Source organism: Eumetopias jubatus, unplaced genomic scaffold (genome assembly GCF_037043125.1).
Source record: "Eumetopias jubatus isolate StellerSeaLion01/CBP00866 unplaced genomic scaffold, mEumJub1_p1.0 scaffold_12, whole genome shotgun sequence".
Classification (NCBI taxonomy): Eukaryota; Metazoa; Chordata; class Mammalia; order Carnivora; family Otariidae; genus Eumetopias; species Eumetopias jubatus.
In genome coordinates this window covers 23190581-23211709 of record NW_028274818.1, presented here as the reverse complement: position 1 = coordinate 23211709, position 21129 = coordinate 23190581, and positions in this window count along the sequence as shown.

The following is a 21129-nucleotide window of genomic DNA, read 5'->3' as shown; positions in this document are numbered from 1 at the left end:
TTTCAGGGGAATAGGTATTAATTCTTCTTTAAATGTCTGATAGAATTCCCCTGGGAAGCCATCTGGCCCTGGGCTTCTGTTTGTTGGGAGATTTTTGATGACTGCTTCAATTTCCTTAGTGGTTATAGGTCTGTTCAGGTTTTCTATTTCTTCCTGGTTCAATTTTGGTAGTTGATACATCTCTAGGAATGCACCCATTTCTTCCAGGTTATCTAGTTTGCTGGCATAGAGTTGCTCATAATATGTTCTTATAATTGTTTGTATTTCTTTGGTGTTGGTTGTGATCGCCTTTCATTCATGATTTTGTTGATTTGGGTCCTTTCTCTTTTCTTTTTGATAAGTCTGGCCAGGGGTTTATCAATCTTGTTAATTCTTTCAAAGAACAAGCTCCTAGTTTTGTTGATCTGTTCTACTGTTCTTTTGGTTTCTATTTCATTGATTTCTACTCTGATCATTATTATTTCTCTTCTCCTGCTGGGTTTAGGCTTTATTTGCTGTTTTTTCTCTAGCTCCTTTAGGTGTAGGGTTAGATTGTGTATTTGAGACCTCTTGTTTCTTGAGAAAGGGTTGTATTGTGATATACTTTCCTCTCAGGACTGCCTTTGCTGTATCCCAAAGATTTTGAACAGTTGTGTTTTCATTTTCATTGGTTTCCATGAATTTTTTTAATTCTTCTTTAATTTCCTGGTTGACCCATTCATTCTTTAGTAGGATGCTCTTTAGCCTCCATGTATTTAAGTTCTTTCTGACTTTCCTCTTGTGAGTGAGTCTAGTTTCAACGCACTGTGGTCTGAAAATATGCAGGGAATAATCCCAAGATTTTGGTACCGGTTGAGACCTGATTTGTGACCTAGAATGTGATCCATTCTGGATAATGTTCCATGGGCACTACAGAAGACTGTGTATTCCATTGGTTTGGGATGGAATGTTCCGAATATGTCTGTAAAGTCCATTTGGTCCAGTGTTTCATTTAAAGTCTTTATTTCCTTGTTGATCTTTTGCTTAGATGATCTGTCCATTTCAGTTCAGGGGGTGTTAAAGTCCCCCACTATTATTGTATTGTTGTCAATGTGTTTCTTTCCTTTTGTTATTAATTGCCTTATAAAATTGGCTGCTCCCATGTTAGGGGCATAGATATTTACAATTGTTAGATCTTCTTGTTGGATAGACCCTTTAAGTAGGATATAGTGTCCTTCTTCATCTCTTATTACAGTCTTTGTTTTTAAATCTAATTTGTCTGATATAAGGATTGCCACCCCAGCTTTCTTTCGGTGTCCATTAGCATGGTAAATGGTTTACCACCCCCTCACTTTCAATCTGGGGGTGTCTTTGGGTCTAAAATGAGTCTCTTGCAGACAGCATATCAATGGGTCTTGTTTTTTAATCCATCTGATAGCCTGTGTCTTTTGATTTGGGCATTTAGCTCATTTACATTCAGGGTAACTATTGAAAGATATGAATTTAGTGCCATTGTATTGCCTGTAAGGTGACTGTTACTGTATATTGTCTGTGTTCCTTTCTGATCTCTGCTGCTTTTAGGCTCTCTTTTTGCTTAGAGGACGTCTTTCAATATTTCTTTAGGGCTGGTTTTGTGTTTGCAAATTCCTTTAGTTTTTGTTTGTCCTGGAAGCTTTTTATCTCTCCTTCTATTTTCAATAATAGCCTAGCTGGATATAGTATTCTTGGCTGCATATTTTTCTGGTTTAGTGCTCTGAAGGTCTCATGCCAGTCATTTCTGGCCTGCCAAGTCTCTGTGGATAGGTCTGTTGCCAATCTAATGTTTCTACCATTGCAGGTTACATATCTCTTCTCCCGAGCTGCTTTCAGGATTTTCTCTTTGTTTCTGAGACTCGTAAGTTTTACTATTAGATGTTGGGGTGTTGACCTATTTTTATTGATTTTGAGAGGGGTTCTCTGTGCCTCCTGGATTTTGATGCCTGTTTCCTTCCCCACATTAGGGAAGTTCTCTGCTATTATTTGCTCCAATATGCCTTCTGCCTCTCTCTCTCTTCTTCTGGGATCCCAATTATTCTAATGTTGTTTCCTCTTATTGTATCGCTTATCTCTCGAATTCTGCCCTCGTGATCCTGTAGTTGTTTATCTCTCTTTTTCTCAGCCTTTTTATTTTCCATCATTTGGTGTTCTATATCGCTGATTCTCTCTTCTGCCTCATTTATCTTAGCAGTTAGTGCCCCATTTTTTATTGCACCTCATTAATAGCCTTTTTGATTTCAACTTGGTTAGATTTTAGTTCTTTTATTTCTCCAGAAAGGGTTTCTCTAATAACTTCCATGCTTTTTTCAAGCCCAGCTAGTATCTTTAAAGTCATGATTCTGAACTCTAGGTCGGACATTGTACTAATGTCAGTATTGAGTAGCTCCCTGGCAGAGGGTACTACCTCTTGTTCTTTTTGTTGAGTTGATTTTTTCCATCTTGTCATTTTGTCCAGAGGAGAATAGATGAATGAGACAACAGGATGCTAACAGGTTAACAACGTCTCCAGCAAATATACTCTATACAAATCAGAAAAGACCTGAAACCAGGGGACAAGAAAGGGAAAGAAAGAAGAGAAAAAAAAGGGAAAAGAAAAAGATAAAAACAAACAAACACAGAACAAAACAAAAAAAACAGAATATGATCAAATATGATTAGGCTAGTGCATAGATCAGTGCCACACACTAGCTTTTGGGCATATTTTGGTCTGTTAGAAGAAAGTGCCTGCTAAAATTTTAAAGGAAGAAAGAGTTATATATGTACAAAATAAGGGTTGATACAATGAAGAGATGGAAGATGAGTGTAAAGATGAAAATTATAAAAGATTTTATAAAGGGAATTGATAAGAAGTTTTTTAAAAAGAAAGAAGAAGATTTAAAAAGAAAAAAAAATAGAAAAAAAAGGGAGAGAATGTGATCAGGCAGGAGAATAGAACAAAGCCATATACTAGTGATTTAGGGTATATTTTGATCTGCTAGAAGAAATTGTATCTCAAAATTTTAAAGAGAGAACAACTTATATATATATGCCAAAAATAAAGGTAACTACTATGAAGGGATAAAAATATGAATGAAAATGAAAATAATCTAAAAATGAAAAATAAAAAAAGTTTTTTTTAAAAAAGGGATTGATAAAATGTTTGAAAAAGGGAAAAAGAAAAATTAAAAAAAAACAGTTAAAAAATTAACTTTGAAAAACTAATGAATTACGGTAAAAAAGCCATGAATTCTATGTGCAATATTCCCCTAGTGCTGGAGTTCTCCCGTTCTCCTTGATTGGTAAACTTGGTCTTGGCTTGCTGGCTGTTCTTGCTGATCTTCTGGGGGAGGGGCCTCTTGCCATGGTTCCCAATGTCTTTGCCGGAGGCGGAATTGCCCCGCCCTTTTGAGTCTGGGCTAAGCAAGCTGCTCGGGTTTGCTCTCAGGAGCTTTTGTCCCTGCAAGCTCTTGGTACAGCTTTGGAGGACCAGGGTGAAAATGGTGGCCTCCCAATCTCTGCCTGGAGTAGCTGAGAACTCAGGGCCCCACTCCTCAGTGTGCCCCAGAGAAAAGCAGTCAGTCCCGTCTCCATGGTCTCCGGCCGCACTCCGTGCTCACCCGGCCTGTGATAGAGTGTTTCTATGTCTGGCACCCGACCCCGTGTGGAGTCTTCAAACCCAGCAGATCCCTGCGGTGCGCTCCCGCACTGCTCCTCCCGGGGGAGGAAGGGGAGTCTCCCCAGCTCTGCCGCTTGTTGGGTCCCTGCTGGAGGAGCAGTGGCCCGACTGGGCCGCGGATCACAGTTTATGGCAACCCCGAGCTGAGAGCCCGCGCCTCGGCTCCGTCTCTGCAGCCGGCTTCCCCGCTCCGATACCTGGGAGCTCTGCCGCACTCAGGCACCCCCAGTCTTTCTGTGACCCCGAGTGTCCTGAGACCACACTGTCCCGCGAGGGTTCCACCCCCCACTTAGCCACTGGAGCGACGTGCCTCAGCGGAGCCGGCTTCTAAATGTTCCGATTTTGTGCTCTGCGGCTCTAGCACTTGCCAGAAGCGGCTGACGGAGGCCCCCTCCCCCGCCGTCTATCCTCCCGAATATCGCCTTGGATTCACTTCTCTGCACGTCCTACCTTCCAGAAAGTGGTCGCTTTTCTGTTCAGAGTGTTGTTACTCTTCTTATCTTCCATCTCCTGTTGAGTTCGTAGGTGTTCAATGGTTTGATCCCTATTCAGCTGAATTCCTGAGACCAGACGAAATCCAGGTCTCCTACTCCTCCGCCATCTTGCTCCGCCCCTGACAATCTCTCTTTTAATTGGAGTCTGTAGTCCATTCATATTTAAAGTGATTATTGGCATAGTTGGATTAATATAAACCATGTTCACAACTGTTTTCTATTTATTGACAGAGGCTTCTTTTGCTGTCTTATCTGGTTTTATTTTTTTTTGAAGATTTTATTTATATATTTGAGAGAGAATGAGAGAGAGCATAAGAGGGGGGAGGGTCAGAGGGAGAAGCAGACTCCCTGCTGAGCAGGGAGCCCGATGTGGGACTCAGTCCTGGGACTCCAGGATCATGACCTGAGCTGAAGGCAGTCGCTTAACCAACTGGGCCACCCAGGAGCCCCTGTCTTATCTGGTTTTAATTGAGCATTTTACATGATCCCACTTTATTTCCTTTTCATCATAACAGTTCTTTTCACATTTACAATATTCATTTTTTACTAAAATAAGGCTTCCTTCAAATAACATATTACTTCATGTGTAGTATAGATAGATACTAGTATTTAGGTATATTATTAATAGTATTATTAGTATGCATCTATATATATTAGTATAATAAATAACATATAAATACATTATAATATATGTTTCCAATTCCTTCTCCTGTCCTTTGTGTCATTGTTGTCATCAAATCATCAATTGTTGCTATTTGTGATTTGAACAAGCAGTGTATTCAATTGAATACATACTTACATTCAAAAGGATTGTTGTGTTACATAAGTTTTGGAAATAGTCCTTCACAATGCTTTTGAATTTTATTTTAATAGGTACTCTGGGCTGTTATTGACCTTTGATCCATACTGTGATTTTTAATGATTTTTCTTTATCGCCCACACTCTGAACCATTTGAGTAGTTATCATTTCTCCACGAAATACGATCACTTTAACCATAAGTGAATTGATTGATGATCATTGCCATAAGAGACCCAAGCATGACAATTTATTAACAATATGCTGAGTTCTTAGTCTTCACTGTAGCATAACAAATTATAATTCATAATGAAGCATTTTCCTAAAGACTTTTGGCCTGAAGATTATCTATTTCCCCTGCAGATTCCAATGAACAGTCAATCAGGTCATTCTGCTGGCTGAGCACCACAGGGGAAAATGGAGTGTACACTCTGGCTACCATTTCCTCTCTACCTGTTTTAAAATATGTCTACTAGCTAAGCTTTGGTAAATCAAGATTAAATTTGAGAGATGAGAGTTGTATATAATTTATAAAATTACAGATACATAATTATATATTTAATCATGTAACATGTGACATTGCAATAATCTCAGTTTTATCTTCAAAGTATTCACTTTTATGTTTAAAAGGAGCTAATTATTTGAAAGAAATGATAACAAAAGTTAATTTCATGATTGGAGAAACTACTCGAGATGTAGTATTTCCTCTAATTTTGCAGGAAACCAGCTTGCCGATTTTTCATTCCCTTTAGGCAATGAGGATCTCATTATTGAGACCACCTACAGATGGTATGATTGAAATTTTGAATCTGTGCATAATCATCTCATCATTTTGATCTTTTGATACAAATCTCTAGATAATCATGGACATTACATGAAAATAAAACTTAGGAAGTTCAATTTTAGCTCGAAATTTCTCACTTTTCATATGTGCCCTACATAAATCTGAAATATTGCTGATATGCCTACCTTCTCTCAAGTATAAAAAATAATAAAGTTTCTATGATTGACAACTTATTTTATTTTATGCATTCCATGAAGTTAGAGCATCAGGTATTATTCTTGGAAAGTTTTGGTTTTAAATAATGTGTTATATTTTTGATTGATTTTAAAGTCTCAATATTTTGCAGCTCACATTACCCTGTATTGTTTTGCCAGTGTGTTAGTAGTTTGCAAATTAGTGTTTCCTTTCTTCTATATCTTCTGGGATGAGGCTATTATTCAACATAAAAATTCAGTTTTATATTGAACAAAATTAGTTTTATATTAAAAGAACTGAATTGCACTTGGTAACATGCCAAAAATATTATTTTAAATGAGGAAAATCTTTAAATATTAAAGGGTACCATAACTTACTCATTCCATTTGTTGTAATTTCATTTGATTACTACAGGTAGACATGAAATTCTGTAATTTTGAAAAATGTTTAAAATTACTATTAAAACACCATCTTCCAGTATCATTTTACAAAACATTTTTTAAATTGGCAATCAGATATACTAAAGATTATTGTATGCATGAAACTTACATTACAAATTTAATTATATTTCACTTCAGACCCAGCATTGTTTACTCTAATAAAGTCTATATTATAAAACCAACATAAGCAATAGAACCTTTTATTATAATTACTGAGATAAAATAATTTAATTAATGCCAAAATAACATATAAAGTCATATATGTAATTTAGTTTACACAATACTGGAATATCAGTTGTAATTTTTTTTGTTTTTTAAGACTTTATTTAAAATTTTTAAAAATATTTTATTTATTTATTTATTTAGAGTGCTCAAATGGGGGGATGGGCAGAGGGAAAGGGAGAGAATCTCAGGCAGACTCTGAGTGTGGAGCCTGACATGGGACTCAATCTCATGGCCCTGAGATCATGACATCAGCCAAAATCAAGAGTCAGATGCTTAACTGACTGAGCCACACAGGTGACCACCCTTTAAGACTTTACTTCTAAAGCAGTTTTAAGTTTACAATAAAATTGGGAGGAAGGTATGGAGATTTTCCATATTACTCCAAGCCACACACATGCAGAGTCTCTCCCATTATCAACAACAGTCACCAGAATGGTACGTTATACCCAAAGTCCCTAATTTACCTTAGAATTGACGCTTAGTTTTGTACATTCTATGGGTTGGGACAAATGCATGATGACATATATCCATCATTATAATATCATATAGAGTATTTCCACTGCCCTAAAAAATCCTCTGTGCTCTGCCTATTCATTTCTATTTCCCATGTGCTGCTACCTAAGCAACCACTGATTTTTTTATTGTCTCACTAATTTTGCCTTTTCCAGAATGTCTTATAATTGGAATCCTATGGTATATAGTTATCTCAGATGGACTTCTTTCACTGAGTAATATACGTTTAAGGTTCACCTATGTCTTTTCATGGCTTGACAGCTTATTTATTTTAGCTCTGATTTGCTTTGTCTGGATGTACCACAGTTTATTCATCCATTCACCTAATGAAGGACTTCATGGTTGCTTCCAAATTTGGGCAACTATAAATAAAGCTCCTATAAACATCCAAGTGCAGATTTTATGTGGACATAAGTTTTCAACTGCTTTGGATAAATACCAATGAGCACAATTCCTGGATCATCTATCTTCCAAAGTGGCTGCACCATTTTGCATTTCCACTCATTACTGCTTCAACTATTTTTTTCTGTTCCTTTTTCTCTTTCTTTTTCTTCTGGTATTTATGTGTATGTTATACCTTCTTTAGTTGCTCTGCAGATTTTGGACTTTCCATTATTTTTTTCAGTCATTGTTCTCTTTGCTTTTCAGTTTTTGTTGATTCTATTGAAGATTCTGTCCTCTAGCTCAGAGATTCTTTCCTCATCTGTGTCCAGTCTGTTAGAAAGCCCATAATTCTTTATTTCTGTGTGTGTGTGTGTTTTATTTCTAGAATTTCTTTTTGATTATTTCTTAGTATTTCCATCTCTCTGCTTACATTGTCCATCTGTTCTTGGATGCTGTCTACTTTATCTATTACAGCCCTTAGCATATAAATCATAGTTGTTTTAATTTCCTAGTCTGATGATAATGTCAACATCCCTGCCACGTCTGGTTCTGATGCTTGCTCTTTCTCTTCTAATTGTGGTTTTTACCTTTTGGTATGCCTTGTAATTTTTTTTTCTTGATTCACAGGATGTGATGTAAAGACTAAAAGGAATTGCTATTACTAGAATTTTAGTAATGTGATGATGAGGTATGAGAGAAGAATCATTCTATAGTACAATAATTAGATCTCTTTTTTTTTTTTTTTTTTTTTTAGTGAGCCTATGCCTATGGACTTTGAACTTCACAAGCATTTCTCAGGTTTTTTTTTTTCCCCCTCCCTTCTTAGGTAGGTCAGGATGGGTAGAGTGGGCTGAAGTTGGATATTTATCTTCTCCACATGGAAAGCTAGAGCCAGCTGGAGTTGGTTGTTTCTCTTCCCCAGATCAATTAGGCTCTGAAAATACATCAGCAGGTTAGGCTCTCATTAACAAGTTTCCTCTGAGGGAAGGTCTTCCTAAGAACGGAATACTCTAGTATAGTTCAAAATGGTTCCTTTTCCTAAGGCTCTACCAGAAGCCTGAGGGGATTTTTATCTGACATTTATTGTGGGAACCTGTTTGAGCTCCTGGAGTTAAATTTCATAATATCATGGAGGCCCCCATGGCTGGGTCCCCCTAGAATTTTCCACCCTCAGATTTGTCCTCACTGAGCCTCCAGCAATTCATCAATTGCAATGTAGGGTTTCCTACCCTGGCACTGGATCCTGCAGGGGTTCTGCTCCCAAGTCTCTGCTCCAGTAAGCTGTGCCTGCCTATGTTTGCCTGTCTCTTCCATTTTGGTGGCAGCAGTTTTTCCTGCATCCTACCTTCTCTTGGATAGAAGAAGAGTTGTTGATTTTTCAATCTGTTCAGTATTTTACTAGTTGTTAGGATGGAGTGGCCACTTCTAATCTTCTTATATACAGAAGTGGAAACCAGAGGTCCATTTGTTCTTTAAAAGAGAAAAAATCTATACTACTTTTAAAAATTATTCCATTAGTACTATAATTCAAATAGGCTTTGGGAAAATGTATTTTGCTTATTTTATCATAGAAAAGTACCTCAAAAAGAAAGTGTTCATTCTCTAAATTGGAAACTCAAGATATGTATATGCATTAACATAGAATTAGATGTAATACTCCAAATAAGTTTGCGAGAATAAGCATGAGTGAAAATTTACTTTCAGTTGCACAAATTGTGAATTCTGTTTATGAACTTTCAAGCCAAACATAGCCAAAATGGAAGGGGAAAAATGGGTTGAGGATAGAATTTCTTGGAATGTATTACCCTGTTGGATTATAAATCAGACTGTCTTTATGCATTAGCTAATTTAATACTAAAATCAACTTATTAGCTGAATGTTGCTATTTGAATTACAGGCTATTTTAAATAAAGGCATGGTAAATTCAGTTTATGAAGTGCTATGTGATGTAGGATGTCAACCCAGATGGTCTGAATTGTAGAAGGGAGATTTACAATAAATAAACATATTTATTAGAACTGTTCCTAATAATTACTTTGCAAAATAGGTAGTTTTATATATTTCTTCAGAGTATGTCAAACTTGAATAGAGGAAGGTGGCTATTAGTATTGATATCATTGTGTGTAAAATTAAATATATCTTTGTTGATATCTGTGCATTTCTTAAAATATGTCCACTTCTTTTGTCCTCTAGCAAGGATTTAACTTTCTGTTTCTATTTCTTTTATTCTCTTAATATGTTGTATGTTAATAATTTCAGTCCCATATCCTTGAGCAAAGATAAGAGTAGACCAAGATTCTCTTATGTGCCAATATTTAATCTAGTAGACCATTGCTTGAATCTTTATAACTATACATTATATGTCTCTCAGTTCAGTGTTTTTGGCTAATAATTACATGGAAATATTTATAATTTATCTTAAAATATAAATAAAATTTTAAATACATATGTAGGAAAAATCTAGAATTGTATTTCAAATTCAGCTAGTAACATCCAGTAATTTATGTAGCTATTTGAAGTATTCACTGTATATCTAGGAAGGTTTGTCTGCCTTGGATGTTGTTGGCTTTAAGAAAACCATCACAATGCTGTACTCCATGTGATGATGTTCTGCAACTCTGTGCTTGTTCAGAACACATTTCCACATTACCTTGCATATTTAATCCGTACTTCTGTTAATACAGTGAATATCTAAAAATTAAAAAATATGCTGAATAAACGAGAGAGAGAGCAAAGAGAGAGAGAAATGTTATTGTAAACATATAGAGCAATTGTTTAATAATATATTGATACTTTGTTGGTCAGAGAACAATGGTTTAAGCATTTTACATAAAAATATCTAACACAACAGATTGTTTTGTATGTGTATGTATGTGTGTTTTGCTATTTTAGTTATATTTTTGAAAAACAGATTGGAGATTTGTTGTCAATGTATAAATTACCTACTGGGAAATAGCATTTCAGTTAGTATTTTTATGTACAAAATCTAAATTTTTAGGAACAATTTGCTGGTATTCAGCAGGAAATGCCCACTATGTTATTTTTAGAGTCCCAGTGGGCTTATACCTTTCTTTCTAGTTCTTTACATATTCTTTTTTCAGACTAATTCATGAAAGATATAGTTGTTCCCAATATACCTTGAGACTAAATTTATAAGTTGATAATTTGGCAATTTTATTCTTTTTAATATAATTAATATTTTGATGCTTGTGTACTTTTGCCCTATAAAATTTAAATGTAAATATTTAATTGAATTATTTCTATATTTCTTCACACTTTCATTTATACATGTATATTAAACAAGTGTTTTACTTCATCATGATAAAAATACCAAGAATTTAAAACATTTTCCAAAAACTGATACCTAGATGTATTAAATTAATAACTGTAGGCAAATGACCTTCAGAGTCTTGGTAGCTTCTATTTGTTGTACGTGTATGTTGCAACTAGTACTGTATGGACATTATACCATGGCCAATATTCTAGAAGATGACTTTAATGTAATTATTGTATTTTTGTCCTAAAAATTATTAGGTTTTTTTACAAAGCCAAAAATATTAATAGGATATATAGTCCTGAGTATGCTTAAATTCCCACTTAGTTCATGGGATTGGAATAGGCTGATAAAGTAAATTTTTTTTTTACATTTTTTGTAAAAAATATTGTATATGATGAGTTTCAGAAATATCTTTTGTATATATTCAGAAAACTTTCTATTACTAGTAGAAAAAAATCTGCAAAGATGTGTTAAGGAAAGACTATATATATGTACTCTCTCTCTACCACCCCCAAACAAACATGCACTGTTTCAGTGCTAAATATAATACCTTCCCAGTTTGATTTTATTGTCATACATTTTGCTTTAAGGAATTCTCATCACATTTGAGACTCATTTCCGACCCCACATTTGTATAAGTTGACTATTTGAATTGTTATTATCTTTTTTCTTATAACTATTATGATTGAATTAGTTGAGAATATAGGAAATAGCTATCTTGTTTTCCTTGTATTCGTACTGTAATTAACAGAGCTTCACTGTAAATTTATTATTTTGAGATAAACAGGGTTTTCCATTATTTTTATTAGAGCACTGTTATTATTATTAGAGCATTATTTTATGTGTTATCTATTGTAATTCTTAATTTAAGTTCCGATGACATTGCTTCATCTTGCATCTTGCATGGTTTTCCTATTGTCCAAATTTTGCTGAGTTGATAAAGATGAATAAAAAAAATGAAAGAATTGTAACAGAAAAAAACATTAAGGTTTATCACTCAGAAAAAAAAGGATAAAATTTTTATTTTAAGATCATTGGTAAAATTATAAAAAGTTAAATTATAAAGAACTATCAACAGAAAAGGAATTTCAAAAGTCAAAAGTTGCTATTCTTAGCTATCTATTTGCTGTTAGGTATACATATATTTATTTTATTTTTATTTATTTTTTATTTTTATTTTTTTAATTTAATTTAATTTTATTATGTTATGTTAATCACCATACCTTACATCATTAGTTTTTGCTATAGTGTTCCATGATTCATTGTTTGCATATAACACCCAGTGCTTCATTTAATACGTGGCCTCTTTAATACCCATCACGAGGCTAACCCATCCTCCCACGCCCCTTCCCCTCCAGAACCCTCAGAGTCCATAGTCTCTCATGGTTCGTCTCCCCCTCTGACATCCCTTCATTTTTCCCTTCCTACTATCTTCTCTCTATTTTTTTTTTTAACATATAATGTATTATTTGTTTCCGAGGTACAGGTCTGTGATTCAACAGTCTTACACAATTCACAGTGCTCACCATACACATACCCTCCCCAATGTCTATCACCCAGTCACCCCATCCCTCCCACCCCCCACCACTCCAGCAGTCCTCAGTTTGTTTCCTGAGATTAAGAATCCCTCATATCAGTGAGGTCATATGATGCATGTCTTTCTCTGATTGACTTATTTCACTTAGCATAATACCCTCTAGTTCCATCCACGTTGTTACAAATGGCAAGATTTTGATTTTTTTGATGGCTGTGTAACATTCCATTGTATATATATACTACATCTTCTTTATCCATTCATCTGTTGATGGACATCTTGGCTCTTTTCATAGTTTGGCTATTGTGGACATTGCAGGTGCACACATATTTATAACTGTTATATCTCCTTGATGGATGAACTGACATTTTTATCAATATATAATGCCCTTCTTTGTCTCTTGTAACAGTTTTTGACTTAAAGTCTGTTTCTTATGATATTAGTATAGCTAGTCTAGTTCTCTTCCAGTTAATATTTGCATGGAATATCTTCTTTCATCCTTTCACTTTCAAAGTATTTCAATTTGAGTTAATTTTCCTGAGTGGGGAATACTTTTTTTTGCATGCTTTATAATTTTTTATTGAAACTAGGACATCTTGAATATTATATTAATTTTAGAAGTCAGATTCTTCTTCCATCTCAGGATTTGTAGTTGTTGCTTTCTTTGCCTTCTAATTGGTTGTTTGCTTAAGAACTTTTCTAGACTATATTTGCAAAGACTGTATTATTTGTTGTGTGTAGTCTCTGAAGTCTCTGTTCCTTTATCTTTTTGTTAGCTAATGTTGACAGATTTATTTGAATTATTGAAGCCAAAAACAAAAGAATCTTTTAGTCTTTGCACATTGGATATGCGTTATAACACTCCTTTAACATTTAGGTAGGCTGTTTACAACCCTGCCTTAATTTTATTTCCTGCTTGTACAGAGCTTAAAGATCAGTCTGAGGTGAAAGCTTAAGATCTTCTCAGGTCTTTTCTGAACACACTTTTGGCTCTGGGCATGTACATAACTTTCTATATTCCCCAATATACAAGTGAGATTTTCAATGCTGTAACTCTTCAAAGACTCTTCACAGATTTTCTTCTCAGGGTTTTGGCATGTCTATTATTGTTTCTCAAATTTCAATCACTTGCTCCATGCAGGAGTGAGTTTTTCAGTTGCCTTTCAGAATTTTCAAAGAATGTCCTCTGTGTAGTCACTTTTCTGAGAGAGTTCTGAATCAGGTGAAACCAAAGCAGGTGCTTTTGTCAGTCCTTCAGGTGGCCATTAGACAAATTAAAATAGATGAACACAATTCATTGAGAACAAAATCTGTTTTGCTCCCTCTATACCAGGGTGCCAGAAACATGGGTTGCCATCTCTGAGACCACTGCTGATCTAGGAGTGGGGTAAAACAAAGGCAAGTAAAAATACCTCAGAGCTCTCCAACTCTTTTTAAGTTGCCTTCTTGATTCATTGTTTAGTTGATCCCTATAAACCTCTGACTTTTTTCCAGAATTCCAAAATTTAATTCTAACAGTTTTTGTTGACTTTTACTGTGTTTGTGGAGGGACAGCTCCTTAGAGCTAAATGTTCCACCATTTTCACTGAAATTATATGCAAGCTATTAGCATACTAAAATTCCTTACTATTTGAAAGAAATGCCAATAAATTCTTTAATACCTCTGTGGATTGTGTGTGTGTTTGATTACATTTTTTCAGAGTCCATCACTTTCTAATATATTCCGATAAAAGTATTTTAGCTAGACATATTTCATTAAGATAACTATATCGTTCAAAGAAAAATAAATAGGAGGTCAAATAGTATCATTTAAATTCATTCTGGAAAGATATAAGATGAATAATATGAATAAAAGAAATGAAAAAGAATTGTAACAGAATAAAACATTAAACACTAAACACTTATAATCTCCCATTTTCACTTAAGCATGGGTCTATTCAACATAAAACAAAATTTTCATAAGTGCTACTTTAGTTTCATACTCTGCCAAAGTCTTAAGTGATTAAAATAAAGAGACTAGTGTAAGAAAGCAAGATATTTACTTAAGATCTAAGGAATGCAATAATTTGGAATGTGAAGTCTGTTTTGTTTTCTAATCCATCTCTTTGGGTTTATCTTCAAGACACGCCAAAAAACTACTTGCAAATTTTTCCCCAGACTCTTAAGGCCAAAATTTGAAAGATATAGAAATTAATAATGTATGGTCTCTTTCATTAAGGAAATTCAGATGCAGTAGGGGAAAATAATATACATAAATGGATTTATTTTCAATATAATATAGTGAGCAATGTAGATATATGTACAAGATGCTATGGCAGCACAGATCAGCACTTGACATAACCTGGTGTTTAAAGCATTGCTGCTTAATACTTTACTTGAAAGGTGAATCTTGAATTACTGGAAGGTCATTACAGGCAGAGAGCAGCATGAAAAATGCACAGAGACACAAAATAGGATTAAAGTTGTAGGAAAAGAAACTATCCCTAGAGAAAATCAAAAGTAAGCCATTGTAAATGATTATGAGGAAAAATAATAGGGATGGCAGTAAACCAAAGTTGAACGGATATCAATATTACTTATTGTCAGGGGGAAAAAGACTTCGGAATGATTCTTTATGTCTTCCTAAATTAACCCTGTTTATCTGTTACTTGAAGTGAAAACTCAGAATGGTAATTATTAGAGAAGTGAGAACTGAGATATAAAGGTCATTCTCTGCTTTAATTCTAACACAATATGTTCACTAGAGCTATGCATAAAGATAACTTTCTCAGCCAGGATTTTGCCTGAAAATTATTGCAATTACATGTCTGAGGAGCCATAACTGAGTGGCAGCTTTGGACAATGACACAAATAGAGTATAAGCTCATCAGTATATGTTAAACATATGTGTTATTCTGTCTTCCTTTCCACTTAAGAAAAAAAAATTCATTTTTTCCTTTAGGATTTTCATTTTGAGATCCTTGGTATAACTTCATCTGTTTTTTATTTAAGTGTTTGAAGATAATTCAGATTAAATTATAATATTACATGGTTGAATAGAAGAGCAAGATTAAATCTATCATGAAAAGAAAAATTTTATCAACATTTCTTACAATAACTTGTAATTCTTTTAAAAATGTCTTAGAATTATTTCTAGTCATTTTTATTCTATATCTTATAGATATTTTTATGTTCTGAGCTATACATTTGGATATTAAAAGTACAGGGATCTCCCTTTCATCAAAAGGAATTGAATTTTGATTCCAAAATCTTTTATGTGTTCAAATTAGAGAGCATATGATGAATAAATAATTTCTATATCTCTGTATCAGGATTGAGGGTAATTCTTAAATTACATATAAATATGGATTAGAAACAAAATCTAATTGTAATATTTGGGTTATGTCCACATTATTAATGTAAAATCTAATTTGGGGAAAAATATAGAATGCATCCTAAACTATGTTCATGCTCTCAGTAGCCATTATCTTATTGCTACGGGCAATTTCTTATGATGATTTTTCTGTCTTTATATTTTATCCTACTGTCTTCTATATTTAGTATATTCTCAACCCAATCCTCAACTCTTACCAGTTCTTCAGTTCTCATCTAATCCTGACTTTTTCAGCTTTTCACAGTTATCCCTGGGCATCTGTATCCTCCACTTTCTATATCCCGTAGATAGCATTTTACAAATATCAATACTATGAGTTTGAAAATTTGATATTTTCAATCTGTCACACTTTTATGTACCAGCATGTGTTCTCAAGTTGTTTCCTGCTATATCTGTTCTAAAGTTGTTAACTTCTGAATCAGGATTATTTTAACTAAATGAAACAAAAAAAAATAAAAAGAATATCTTTAATAAAGGAGTATATTTTGTCTCATCAAAGAGAAAATCTAGAGTGATGACTGGCTCTACAGCTGGTCAATGTTACAACTAAGTGACATGGTTAGGGATTCCAGTTCTTCCTGTCATTTCATTCTGCCACCCACAGCATTGGCTTCATGCTAAGTCTCATTCCCTCCCTAATTAGAAGATATTTATGAGGATCAGACAGGAAAAACTTTCTCATTCACAGATTTTAAGACTATTTTTCTTAGTCCATTCAGGCTGCTATAACAAAATATCATAAGCTGGGTGGATTATAAACAACAGAAATTTATTTCTTACAGTTCTGAAGGCTGGGAAGTTCAAGATCAAGACTCTGGCATATCCACTGTGTGGTGAAACCTCACTTCTTTGTTAATATGTGGCACCTTCTTTCTGTGTCTTTGCATGATAGAAGGAGGAAGCAAGCTCCCAAGCATCTTTTATAAATGCAGTCACCTTCCATAGGCCCATCTCTTAATAATATCACCTTGGGGGTTAGTATTTTAATATATAAATTTGGGGGAGACACAAACATCAAACAGTTAATTATTATGGTACTGAAAAAAGCTTCCTACATCTCATGTACCAGGCTGGACTATATGTCTATTCCTGGAGCAGTCTCTACTGACGGAAAAATGCCATTAAAGGATAACATTAGTCCTATATTCCCAATAAAACACAAAACAAAGCAAAACAATAACAACAAACAAAAAACAGAAAACAATCTTGTCAAGAGACATCAGGTAACCATAATTCATTTATAATAATCAAGGTCCAACCAGAAAAGGGGTACCCTAGATTATTTTTTACAATAAATTAGAATACTTTAAATTTAAGAAATCAACTGCAATGTTCTGTTTCATTGCCTCAGAGACCAGAGCTGGTGAAGGTGATATGTTAAGATGTCTTAAAGTTTAAAATTTCCTAATCTTTGAGATACAAAATATATTTTCAAGCTAGAACTACTTAGTCTTGCCAATTCAGCATAACATCAATGACAAAAACCTTTTGTGGGAACTAGAAAATTATGTAATTTTTAAAAATGTGATAATTATGTTAGAGATATAGAATGCCCTTAACTTGAATTGCAGCAGACTGTATATTGCAGGAGACTGGAGAAAATATAATGTCTGCTCTTTGTCTATAAGAGTACAAACCAAATTTGGAAGAGCTGCTTTTCCAGAAGTTGCTTTTCTAGAAAAAAATAGAATTAACTCAAGACTATTTCTTGGCTAAAAATAAAGTTGACCAGAAGGAACACCAAAAACAAAACAAAGCAAAGACAAAATTTAATACTCTTACTTGAATATGCACTTGTATGATGCCTAGTGATCAAATTATCTTAATGATTATTTACAAATTGAAGATCTTTATTTTTCCTTACCTGATCTCTGTTACAAAATGGAATTGTATCAGCTTGTTGTATTAGTTGGACAATGATGCTAGGTGATGATGGAGCAGCTTAAGTATTCTGGATGCAGACAGAAAACAACTGAGAAAGAGCAGAAATAGATTATGTTAAAATAATAGTTGGGGGTTCCAGAGTGTTGCACAAGAGTTTAATTAAAAACTCAAATTTGATAATAAAGCTATTATTGATCATATATTAAGTAATACTAAAAATTTCACTGAACATAGTCTCTTTAGCTTGGTTACCATTTTTAAAGTATATATAGTCTTTTCCACATCTACCATTTGAAGTTCAAGTATGAAGAGTTAGGTGGCAATATCAATACATAGAAAATGGTTACTCATATACTAAGTAAATGGGTAAGATTGCTTCAATTTTCTTGTGTTTTGACAAGTACATGGCTGAGATGATATAGATGCTGATTAATGTGCTATCCCTTAGAGAAATGAAAAAAGTCAACTTGTGGGGTCCATTTTTTTTGTTCATTACACAGGGAAATATAAAGTAATTTACACTCGGGTTGCTTTCAGCATGTAGTCTCACAATAATTATCCAAAGCTAAGTAAGAAAAAAAAATTATTTCAAATTTAGGTAGTAAGAAATAAGAGGATGTAATGCCTTGAAAATTGCCTGAAGCAGGGTAAAATATGGCTTAGCCAGATGGAAAAGGAAAAAAAAAAATCTATAAATGCTAATTTACATATGAAGAGAAAGTTAAAGACTACTTTTTTCTTTTTTTGTATTTAGTCACCTTGAAAATTTGTACATATATTTTTGTTTAATATATAATATGTTTGTATTTAATATACACTCTAAAGTCACTTATATAAATGCACATACATATATATAGTATATATATTTAGTATATATATTTAAAGTGACTCTAAAAATTAAGTTTGTTTTAATATTATTAGGAATTAATAAAACAATTAAAAAATGAAATGACCTTTTCCAAAGGTACTTGATACATACTGTCTGAGCAAAATTTCCTTGCCTAAGTCAGCATAAGAGACTTCAAATTCTAGATAAGCTAGAGTAAACACATTTTATCTTACTCCTCCCTCTAATCACACACACAAATGCCATAGACAAAACCCCGTAAGTCACTCATAAGAAAATGTGCGAGGTCAAGAAAAGAAAGAAGACTAGGATAAGTTAGTCCTGGCTTAAGACTCAAGGAATGAGCCAGAGGTTTGGTCCCTGGGAGTTTTGTTCATACCTCTCTAAATATTCCAGCCTGATCATTAGAAAAATTCACACCCATAAATTCCAACAGACACAAACAAAAAAATTAGACCCAAGTGAAGCTGTTTTCTCCAGGCAAAGGACCCAGAAAAGGGGTGATGCCACTTTAACAACAACCCTGTCTTTATACATACTAACACTATAGTTAGACACCACTAAAAATGCCATGTCACCCTCCCCCACATGAATGGGTGCTGCAGTGGCCGAGCCAGTGAGTGGAACCCTGTCTTTCAACTCCCCTCCCATCCAAACAGCAACAAGGTAGTATACTTTCTTCAAAGTGCCTGTGGACAATCCCTGACTTTTATCACCACCTTTGCAGAGAAGAGGAGGCACCTTTTCCCTGTGGAGCCTGTTGACAGAACTCTGATTCACCATACCAAGAATGATGAAATGATTCTCAACTGATGTGGAGGCGAAAATAATCATCAACATCAAGATGTTATAGATGTTGAAATTATTTGAGAGAAATTTTGAAGCATTTAAACTAAAAATAGTTCAACAAGCAATAAAAAAATCTAAAAAGATATTCAAACATGTAAAGTATTAGAAAACAAAAGATATATAGAAGAACCAAGTAGAAGTATTATAAGTGAAAAATACAATAACCAAATAAATATCTTCATGGGAAAGCTCAATAGAAAATGGATATGACAGAGAAAAGAAGCAGGGAACTTGAAGATAGATGAATACAAATTATCTAATCTAAAAAAAATAGATTGAAAATAGATTGAAAAAATTAACCAAGACTCAGGGACTTATGAGATCATAATGTAACATTTTTACATTCATGTCTGATAAGTTCCAGGAGAGGAAACAAAAATATCAGACTGAAAATATATTTAAAGAACTAATGTCTAAAACCTTTCTAAGTTTGATGAGAGAAAAAACCTACAAAAATTAAAAAAGGCGAGTGAACTCCGTACAGGATAAACCCTAAGAAATTTACACCCAGACACATCATAGTCAAAATTCTGAAAACTAAAGTCAAAGAAGAAAGCTTAAAATCTTCCAGACACTAATGTATACCTGGTGTCACTGTTGGAGTCCTGAGTTTCAGTCACTGTGGTTGTTCATGCAAGTACATGACCAGCTCTCTGTCAACACCTCAGACATGAGACTCCAGTGGGTTTCCCTTGAGAGGGACATTTCACATATGTTCCTGTGGTTCACTGCTAGAGTAAAAATTGCATCCTGTGTCACCTAGTGGGGGAAAATCTCAAAGTTTACTCTTGATTTCTCTGGATTTCCACCAGTATAAATCTTTCCTCTTTTGTTTGTATTTTGTTCTGTTTTGCTGTAATAAACCCTAGTCTTGCTATTGAGCTTTGTGAGATTTTTCTCACAAAAACAAACAAACAAAAACTTAAAAAACAAAAAACTTGAGAGTGGTCATGTAACTCACAAAACAAATGCAAACAATAATTAAAATAAAACTGGAATGGTTAAATTAATACCAGAGAAAGCAAACTTTAGAGCAAAGATAACTACCACAGATGAGATGATTACATAAAGATAAACTGGTTAATTCACCAAGAAGACAACTAAACTTAATGTATATTTATATGAAAAAAAGAACTGAGTTTCAATCAATAATCAACAACAGAAAGATACAGACAACTCTATTAAATTTTTTTTAATTAAACAAAAACATACCTCTAAATAATCATAGTCAAAGAGGATGTTTAAGGAAACCGAAAGAATATATTGTACTGAATAGCAATGAAAATACAACATATCAAAATTTATTAAATAGAGCCAAAGCAGTGCTGAGAGAAAAATTTATAGCACTGACTGTTCACATTGTCAGAGCAATGAGAAAACAAGGAAGTGAAAGTGTAACAGATTACAGAGTAAGAGGATAAGTTGCTTCTCTTTGCAGGTGATGTGAATATCTACATAGAAAATATTAATGAATCAACCAAAAAACAATTCTAGAGTCTTGACAAATTAGTAAGTTAGGCAAGGTTGCAGACTATATGGTCAACACATAAAAGCAAATGATTTTCTATATACTAACAAAATACACAGGAAAACTAAATTTTATTTATTATTTATTTTTTTATGATATTATGTTAATCACCATACATTACATCATTAGTTTTTGATGTAGTGTTCCATGATTCATTGTTTGCGTGTAACACCCAGTGCTCCCTGCAGTACATGCCCTCTTTGATACCCATCACCAGGCTAACCCATCCCCTCCCTCCTTCCCTCTAGAACACTCAGTTTGTTTCTCAGAGTCCATAGTCTGTCATGGTTCATCTCCCCCTCCGATTTCCCCCCTTTCAGTTTTCCCTTCCTGCTATCTTCTTCTTCTTCTTCTTTT